This window comes from Canis lupus, chromosome 17 (assembly GCF_011100685.1).
Source record: "Canis lupus familiaris isolate Mischka breed German Shepherd chromosome 17, alternate assembly UU_Cfam_GSD_1.0, whole genome shotgun sequence".
Taxonomy (NCBI): Eukaryota; Metazoa; Chordata; class Mammalia; order Carnivora; family Canidae; genus Canis; species Canis lupus.
The window spans coordinates 9,113,176-9,122,792 of NC_049238.1; positions in this window are offsets into that span (position 1 = coordinate 9,113,176).

Sequence of the window (9,617 nt, forward strand, 5' to 3'; positions counted from 1 at the left end):
GAGGTATGGGGTAGAGGTATATGGATGGATATTTGGAAGTGGTAATGATGTATGAAGATTTGGGTATCACATGTTGATACTTGTTAGAGAACATGTACTACAGAAAAGGCACAAAAGAACCAAGTAGACACATGACTGAGACCATCCATGTCAGCCATTGTCATAGACCAGCTGAGTGTGGGCCTTTGTCATAGACCAGCTCACTTTGGCCAACCAAAGTGGCCATGGTGACTGAGATGGGGAGCCTGCAGATGGATCCAACAGCAGGATCTCCCACTTACCAAGGCTAAACTAACTAGCCTTACCATTGAATCTCCATGTCAAAAATAGAGACCAACCCTGATTCTCTGATGCAGCATCTGTCGTTCCTTCAGCAGACCCAGCAGGTCACTGAGTGGCAGTTGACCAACTGAGCCTTTCCCATACTGCAAGGGCTAGCAATTTCTTCTAAGAGGAATTTATGGATATTTCAGGTATGGATTATGTTTTCTGGCCTACAGGGTCCTGGGCAGCACCACTTGTGGAGTGTGGCATCCACTGGCATGGGATCTTACATAAAAGTGCAAAAACCCACTGGTGACCAGGGCTGGTGGGAGCATGGACCGATGACCATAGAACTGTTCATAACAAATATACACGGCCCAGAGACTGCTGGCTTGAAAGAGCTTTGGAACAGCAAGAACTACAGCTAAAGCACCAGCTCAGAGACTGGTGAAAGATAGAGCACCAACTCCAGGAAGCAGTACATGTAGGGAAGCAGCGTCTCTATATGATGCTGTGTTCCCAGTATGAAGGAAACATGGGGTCAGAAACATGAGGTAGAAACAGAAATGGCATCTCCTTGAAAATTCTGAGAAAATAATTTCTAACCAGTATTCTATACCTTCCTTACGATCAATGATGCATGATTATAACATAATCATTTGACATTTACAGCCTCACAAAAATTATCTTCAAATACTCTTTTCTAGATAGCTACTCGAGGACACATTTTACCAATAAAGGAGAAGATACCAATTCATTAAATTAGGAATTCTATACCAGAGAGCCAAGCGGGATCTCTGGGGTGAGAAGGGCAGGAGATCCCAGGATGCTGTAAAACAGGCTCGGCAAGATGCCAGTCTGGACAGGGCCTCTGGGAGAAATGTCTTCAAGCAGATGAGGTTTTTGTATTACTCTATTAACAAGTGGATTTTATTTCTGGGGAAGATTTGGGGCTTGAATCAGTAATAATTAACAGACAAAAAAGGAGTAAGGCAATGTTAGGGAAAACAAAAAGGTGCAAGGAAGTTCATTAGAGTGTAGTGTATCTCTTGATTGTGAATAAGTTTTTACAGTCATAAGGTAAACACTAAATTTTATCCAAATAAAATTATAATAAAGATAGGTTGGAGGGTGGTGGGCCGGGAAGCGTGCCTGAATAGGGCAGGGAAGGGATATGAAAGAGAGGTAAATTCTCACCTTCAAGGACCTAATTTTTATTAAAGTGTGATTTGGCAGAAAGTTATCAGCCCACCTGCTGGAACCTTATCAGAAAGGCCTCCACCGTATTTGCTTTAGAGAAACGTTTGAAGATTAATTTCCTCTTATGCTCACGTCAGCTTTATGAACAACTGTAGGTAAATTCCCCTCTGGTCATTTTACCAAGAAATGTTCTATTTCCCTTGAGAAAAACCTTTTTTGTTGTTGTTGTTTTTACATTTTCCTGGCAAACACAATGAATCTTACACTAATCAGTTCTCAGTCTTTCACTCGGTATGCTAATAAATGCAGAGGTTGCTCCGCACTCCATTTTTATCATGTGCACAGAATATGATGACACTCATCTTGCATGCTAACTGTGCTGCTTGTTGTATTTTGTGAACTTCCTTTTGCTTTTCTCCATAATGTCTTCATTTACAGATTCTTACAATGGCTGTATTTCTTCAAATTGCCTTAAATTATTTTGTTTTGGAAGGAGGCAAGGTTAAAAACAAGTAAACATATAAATAAACAGAACTCGGGGCACGTTAATAAATTTTGGATGCGCTTTTCGTAATCACTCTGCTTGTTTATACTGTGCTGTCACATGTCTTCCCACTGGAGCATAAATTTACAAACATCATGCAAATGCATTATTTGTAATAAAACTGACTAATGAGCATTAAAAGCCAATTATTTCTATACATCTGCTGGCTATGGCTGGCAATAATCGTGCATCATTCAGATTTGTGGCTATGTGTTTGCCTTAGTAAGATTTTAATCACTCATTAATTTATGGATTACAATATGCATCATGGGCGCCAGCACTCCCCAAACTGCCTCAGACTTATAAATCAAATAGCGAGAAAACTTGGAATCGTGACAAGATAGGGTTCTCTTCTGAGTTGCATCTTCATGACGATGTTGACGGAAGAGTCATAGATGAGATAAGACAACCTCCCCCCCCCCCCATAAAACACCCAGAGTGCAACTGATCTGCTAGTCCATTGAGGAAATATGTCTCCTTTTTTGCAATATCATACTATGTATTTCTGTGTTATTTTTTGTCAGTGGATAAGTTCTTGATAGTCTAACCCCTGGAGGTAAGATATATGGTACAAGGAGTGTGTTTTCAGTAGGTAGAAGCGGGCTTCAATCTTGTTTCCATTCCTTAGGCACGTCACTTAGCATTCCCAGATCCATTCCTCTAAACACATTTTTAGTAGAAAAAGATGCACTGTAGTTAGATATGAAGATTTTGATGAATGGCACACCAGTCTTGGAAGGGATTTTTCTCAACCTCCACTGGAATACACTTAACTGGGGAAGGGGGTCATTGAGTGACTCCGACCTTGACCTGTGAACCAAAAAGAGGAGAGGCTGGAGGATACAGCCATTTCCATGATCTATCCCTCCCTCACAAAGAACTTATGGGCCCACCGCAAGTGATCCTCCCCTACCAGGTGAGACCAGGCGTGTTTCCTTCCCTCCTACCCCACCCCACTTCCCATGTATGCTCATCACCTCTGACCTCAGTGAGTCCAGCTATGGAGAGTGCATCACAATGAAGAACATTGTCCACAGCAAATCCATGAAGGGAAGCAGAGAATTAGAAGTACTATATTTTCATATAGTCCCATATTTTCACATGCCCCCCACTTACAAAATCAACAAAAAATGCAGATTCTTTCAAATATGCAAGAGGTAGGCTGGGAGGATAGTCGGAAAGCCATATTGAAGGGATCAGGGCAAAGAATCCCACCTTACAGCAAAGCAACCCATGCTAACGGCCTACCAGATACTAAACACGTGGCGAGGGACCGTGCTTATAGCACAGTTTAAGAAGTTCAGGGAATATCAAGACGGCACCCAGGTGGACAATAAAAAAAGATCAAAGTTGATACATACTCATGTCTGTTGGCAAACTGCAGACACACACAGATCTCACCTCATAGAGGAAAAACTACAGACAGCAACAGAAAAACATCGTGGGCCATACAAAAAGATTCTAACACATAAGAAGGTAAGACACAGCTATAAAGATTCAGAGTAAAAGCATAGTTACAAAGATAATTCAATACAAATGGCAGAAAAAAATCAGGATGTGTCTGCTTTGTGTTCTCAGCATATAAGAAAATATTAGTGCATGAAGTTAGATGGAAAATATGATCTTCTGGTGGCAGATGAAGTTGTCAAGACCCAGGAGGGGAAAATATGGTTAAACCAAAAATGCAATGTCGAAAATTAAACTATATGTTGGAGGTATTTCAAAGCTGAATCAACACTTGTAGAACCAATGATCTAATAATACAGGGGTCAGCAAATAATGGGCTAAATTTGACCCATCCCTTGGTTTGTATTGTCCTTGAGCTAAGAATGATTTCTATACTTTTAAACAGTTAAGGAAAAAATATCCAAGAAGAATAAAATTTTGTGGTGTATGAAACACTGGAATTTCTAATTTTGATGTAATGTATAAAGTTTTATTGGCACACTGGCATCCTTCCCCATCATTTACATATGATCTGTGGCTGCGTTCCTGATACGGAGGCAGAGTATTTGTGCAGAGATCCTGTAGTGCGCAAAGCCTAAAATATTTACTTTCTGTCCCTTTACAGAGAAGATTTGCCAACATCTGACAGAGAGGACTATTAATGAGAGAAACCTGCATCTTCAGAGGAAAAGAAAAAATCATTAATATTACAGGAAAGAGGAGAATAGCTATTACAGGTAGAATGCAAAAATTGGGACACTTTTGACAATCTTTTCACACAGTGGTGATGCAAATGTTGTCATTGGAGAGTAATAGGAGATTTGCCCTCCTCAAATACAAATAAATAAATAAACTGTGAGTACAGAACAAGAGTACACCATGTCCCAGGAAAGCATGAATGAAAAGAGAACTATTCCTTTGTGCGAGTTGAAACATAAAAGAAAAGAAAAAAGAAGAGAAAATTCTTTGGGCACTGAGGCAAGAGAAGGTTGGAGGGGAAGGTTACTTGTAAAGAAACACAATCAGACTAATCTCAGGATTGCTTTTTACATCATTAACTCCAAAAGAGAAGAGATTGTCTACATAATTTGTAAGCTGCCAAATAATCACTTGCAAAGGCAAAGACTTTCTCAGATGCTTAAGGACCCATTATTGCCTCTCACGTTCATCTCCAGAAGAACTTCGCTGTCTTCAGGGTGACCAAGACATCGAATAGAAAGTAAACAATCAAAAATGCAGAAGTCAGAAAACTAAACACTAGATGATTTCACATTATATCCATTAAATGTGGAAAGTTACAGAGAAACAAGTGCTGTCGAAACAGATATCAAATCAAACTCAAGAAATAAAAGAGATTAAAGAAAAATAGAATAAAACACACAGTGGCAGTTAGAATCATACTAATCTCTGATCATGGATTAAAAAAAATCCAAAAATTGAGAAATATACGAACAAGTGAAAATGTTAAATATCCCATTTGATTATTTTTTCCCTGATACTCTAATTAATTTAATTATTTTGAACACGTGAGATATTAACATAGTCCTAAATGCCAGAACTGTATAAGAAGTATACTCCAGAGAATGTCACTTTTCTTTTATTTTCCCTATCTACTCCCATATCTCCATCCCTCCCACGCTTTTCGGAAGGTGGAGAAAGGGGCCTCATTTATAGCCAGAGTTGCCATTTTGAATTTGATGGCCAGGGGTGTCCAAGTGGTGCAATCGGTTGGGCGTCTGACTCTTGGTTTCAGCTGGAGTTATGATCTCAAGGTCATGAGATCAAGCCCCATACTGGGCTCTGGGCTCAGTCAGGAGTCTGCTTGAGATTCTCTCTCCCTCTGCCCCTCCTCCTGCTCACACTGTCCCTATCTATCAAATAAATACATCTTTAAAAAAATAAAATAAATTTGACTATTAGAGAGAACCTTGGGAGAGGAAATTTGAGTGATGATGTATAGTTGGTAAGAGAATGATTGATGTGAATATCTTGGGAGGAAGATTCCAAGCAGAGGGAACAGCAAAGGCTCTACAGCATGAGCATCCCTAGTGTGTCTGACAGTAGCAAGGAAGCTGTAACTCCTGGAGATGAGCAGGGGATGAGGATAGTAGCAGGAGAGAGGAACAGAGAACTAACAGGAGCCAACGCATGTAGAAAACCTTTTAAGAAACTGAAATGACTCTGAGTGAAGTGGAAGACTGAGCAGTGGGTGGTGGGATGGGGCTACCCTGCTGAGAATCGTCTGTAGGATGAAAGCATGTGGGCATAGAGACCAGTTGGAAACTCTTGCAATATTGCAATAACCTGTGTGAGAGATGATGTTAGCTTGAGCAGGGTTGGTGTGGGGGTGGAGGTGATAGTTTGAATATATTTTGAAGTTATAGCACAGTGGTTTCACGACAAGGAAGAGTCTGAGAAAAGCTGAGCAAGATTTTTAACCTGAACAATTGAAATAGGAATTATTCTCTACTGAGCAACCAGCCTTTGGATCTTAACTCTTTCCCAGCTAGAATTTAGATCAATGCTTCTTAGCCCTCAGCTGTACACTAGCATCACATAGGAGGCTTTAAAAACATAGCCTAATAAAAAAGAAGAAGAAGTCTGTTGCTTGGGATCCACCACCAGATATCCTGACTTAATTGGTTAGGGGAACGGGCCTGAGTATTGCCTTGAAGCTCCATACGTGATCATGGGAACAACCACGTAGGACAGCTGCTGTGGTCTCCTATAGGGAAGTTGCAGGGAAATCTAATTAGCGCTACTGGTGGAGAGGAGAGACAGAAGCAGAAATATACTAAGAATGCAGTTGAGAGTTTTCTAGAAGGATTAGATTAGCACACTGACTGATACATACTTGGTGTTCAGCTCATGTTACTGAATGGACAACAAATACCAGGGTAGACTGTGATTTAGGAGATGGTTTTTCACGAATGCACAGCCTTCTCTCACAATGGTCAGAGGAGGATGAGGGCAGGTACTGCAGAGACTATGACCCCCTTTTTTTAAGATTTACTATTTTTGAGGTGAGGGAGGGGCAGAGGGAGAGGGACAATCTTGAGCAGACTCCCCACTGAGTGCAGAGCCTGACCCAGGGCTCGACTGTGACCTGGGTCGAAATCAAGAGTCTGATGCTTATTCAACTGAGCTACCCAGGTGCCCCGAGAGGGTGACCTTTTAATATTCACAGCACCCATTTAGTTTCTTACATGTGTTTAGTGCTCAGTAATGGATATGACTGCATTCTGCTCTCCTAGAAGAACAGACGGTCTGAAGTCCTCTTCCAAGCTCAGTGGCTGGTGTCAGAATTCAGTTCCTGTGGTTGAGGGACTGAGACACCTGGCTCTTAGAGGTCACCCACCATTCCCTGCTATGTCACTCCTTCCACCACAAGGTAGTTTGCTTCTTCAAGACTGATAGGAGAGTGAAGAGAAAGCTTGCTGCTGCTTCTAGACAGTTTTAAAGGGCTCACCTGATTAGGCCAGGCCCACCAAGGATAATTCTTCTCTAGGTCACCTCAAAGACAATGGGGACCTAATTACATCTTCAGACTCTTCACCTTTACCATAAATGTGATCTAATTACAGGTTTGACACCCTTCACACACACAGGTCTTTTCCACACTCAGGAGATAGAGGTTATACAGAGAATGGTCGTTGGGAGTCATCTTAGAATTCTGACTACCGCATGGGTGGACGTAGGGATTGCACTGTGTGTGACCATTCCAGGACAGGAGCCCATCTGGTCAGCTTTGTGACCTCAAGCAAATCGCGTCATGTACATTTGTTTCTCCTATTGGGAGATAATTCTCCACTGAGTTCTCACATTTCAGTATGTGTTGCAAGCAGAAGCACTAACAGTTTTGTTCGGAACTGTCTTTTCGACAGCCTTGGAGATAGTATCACCCTGTGGAGCAGAGAACAGGTTTGCTTACTATTGAGTAAAATAAAGATACTATCACCCTCCAGAGTCAAAGTTGTGAAATTTGCTTGGGGCCCAATAGAAAACATGCTCTTTTCTTGAACTTGGGGCTCTGCATCTGTGATGCAAACCTACTGTGGATGCAGTTCCCCCCCCCCCCCCGGGGCCATCTGTACTCCCCCATGAGAATAAGGGCAGAGGGGAAGCTGCAGAACTGGGAGCTTCCTGTCGCTTCCTGTGTGTCGTAAGTAACAAAACCCTTTGTCTCCAGCCTGGGAGTCACGTTTCTTCTGCCAGCATCCATGAAACTGGGGCAGCTACCTTGTTAGCTTGCAAAGAGGATAAAGTCTCAGACTCTTCATGGTTCTTAACATTTCCCCACAGTGCCATATGCTGTTTCTGCCTTTGTAGTGAGTGATTCTCCCCACTGAATTTCCTTAGCAGCTCAACCTCTGGCTTTTCCAAATCTCTCTGGGGCATTACTTCTTTTCCTTGGAAGATTTCTTAACACATCTACTCTCTTCCCTAGAAAAAGTCAATCACGCTTTTCCTCCACACATCACCTTTTAATTTATGCTCATTGACCACAAAGGCCAGATTAAAAGGCAAAATATCTTCCAAAACAACATTCTTTTGCAAACAGGGAGTTGTGCTATATCCAATTCCATACAAAGTCTGTTATAGGGGATTCCCCCCAATATTTTATTTTTCAAATAAAATATTTTTTATTTTATTTGGAGAAGAGACATTAGCACAAAGCAATCTCAATAAATGTTGGTATCGGCTCCCCATAGAAGTCACCTAAATGGAATTATTAACAAAGGGGGCAAAGAAATTTTAATTTAGGTGTAATTCCTCCAGACTGGGGATAGGCTCTGACCTCTGAAGTCCATTTCTGCCATGTTGTCGCAAACAAGGCTTTAAAAGGTCACCTTAAGAAAAGCAAGAGGGTCACCTGGGTGGCTTAGTTGGTTAAGCGTCTGACAAATGACTTCAGCTCAGGGCATGATCTCAGGCTTGTGAGACTGAGCACTGAGTCAGGCTCCCCACTCAGCCTGGAATCTGCTTGAGATTCTTTCCCCCAGTCCCTCTGCCCCTCCCCCTGCTCACCTACATGTTTGTGCGCGAGCTCTCTCTCAAATAAGTAAGATCTTAAGGGACAAATAAAAAATAAATAAAAAATTTTAAAAAGCAAGAAAGAGATTTATGTTGGGCAGGTCATGAATACTGAATGGTAGCTGTGGCTTGAGATAGCTTCCAGTGACAAAATCTTATAAAGATTCAAGGAGAGCTGTCCAACAGATGGACGTGAAGGTGTCACATGTTCACTGAACATGTGCTCATGATGAGGGGATGTTGACACCAAGGGGCCACGGGAAGAGTCTGAATAAACTTGCATCATGGAATGAGAGCAGAAAGATTTAACATAGTTTATAAACTATGCAAATGTAAATGTGCATACCTAATTTGAAATTTATATACTTTATGGAGTATTTGGCCCACTTAGCTGCTCGTACACAGAATGTGCATGTGTGTGTGTGGGGAGTCACACACGTGTGCAACCCTAATTTGGGCTTTCTAATTGGGAACCTAGGGCTCTCATTACATCCCTAGCTATTTTGCCTTCAGCCCTCTGCTGCGAACATTCCCAGGACCATGCACCTGACTGGTAGGGTCCGGAACTAGCGGAAGTTAGGGATCATTGCATCCTCAACATCTTGCATAGTGTCTGACACATGGTGGATATAAAAATTCATGCTGCAAACTAAAATCCTCACCTGAGGGGTCTGCCTCCTTCTCCTTGAGACCAGGTGATCTGATCCCCATCCCCATCGCCACTGGTCCTCTGGGCTCGCACATTGCAAGAGCCTGTCACCAGCAGCTGCCAGGGTCGCATTCATGTAGGAACTGCCTATACATTCCAGGGGAAGACTCAGTTCAAGTCTCCCCTCAAAGGCCTAACCAGGAAGCTTTGCCCGTGTTGAATGGCGCCTTTGTGACCACCCCCTCCCCCTTGCGGTGGGGCCAGGCTCTGTGGGAAGAGGGGAAGCACTGGCTTTATGGCATGTTTTGCTAATGTGAGAATCAAAGGCTTTCCAGGTGTTAATGGTGGCAGCGGTGCAGAAAGCCCAGAGTGACCTAACCTGGTCCTGGTCTGGGTTGGTGTGATTGCCTCTCTTGGCTCAGCTAACTCTTCGTTTCCTTTCACCTCCTGGTTGGAATGAACCTGGTGAGCTGAGGTAAA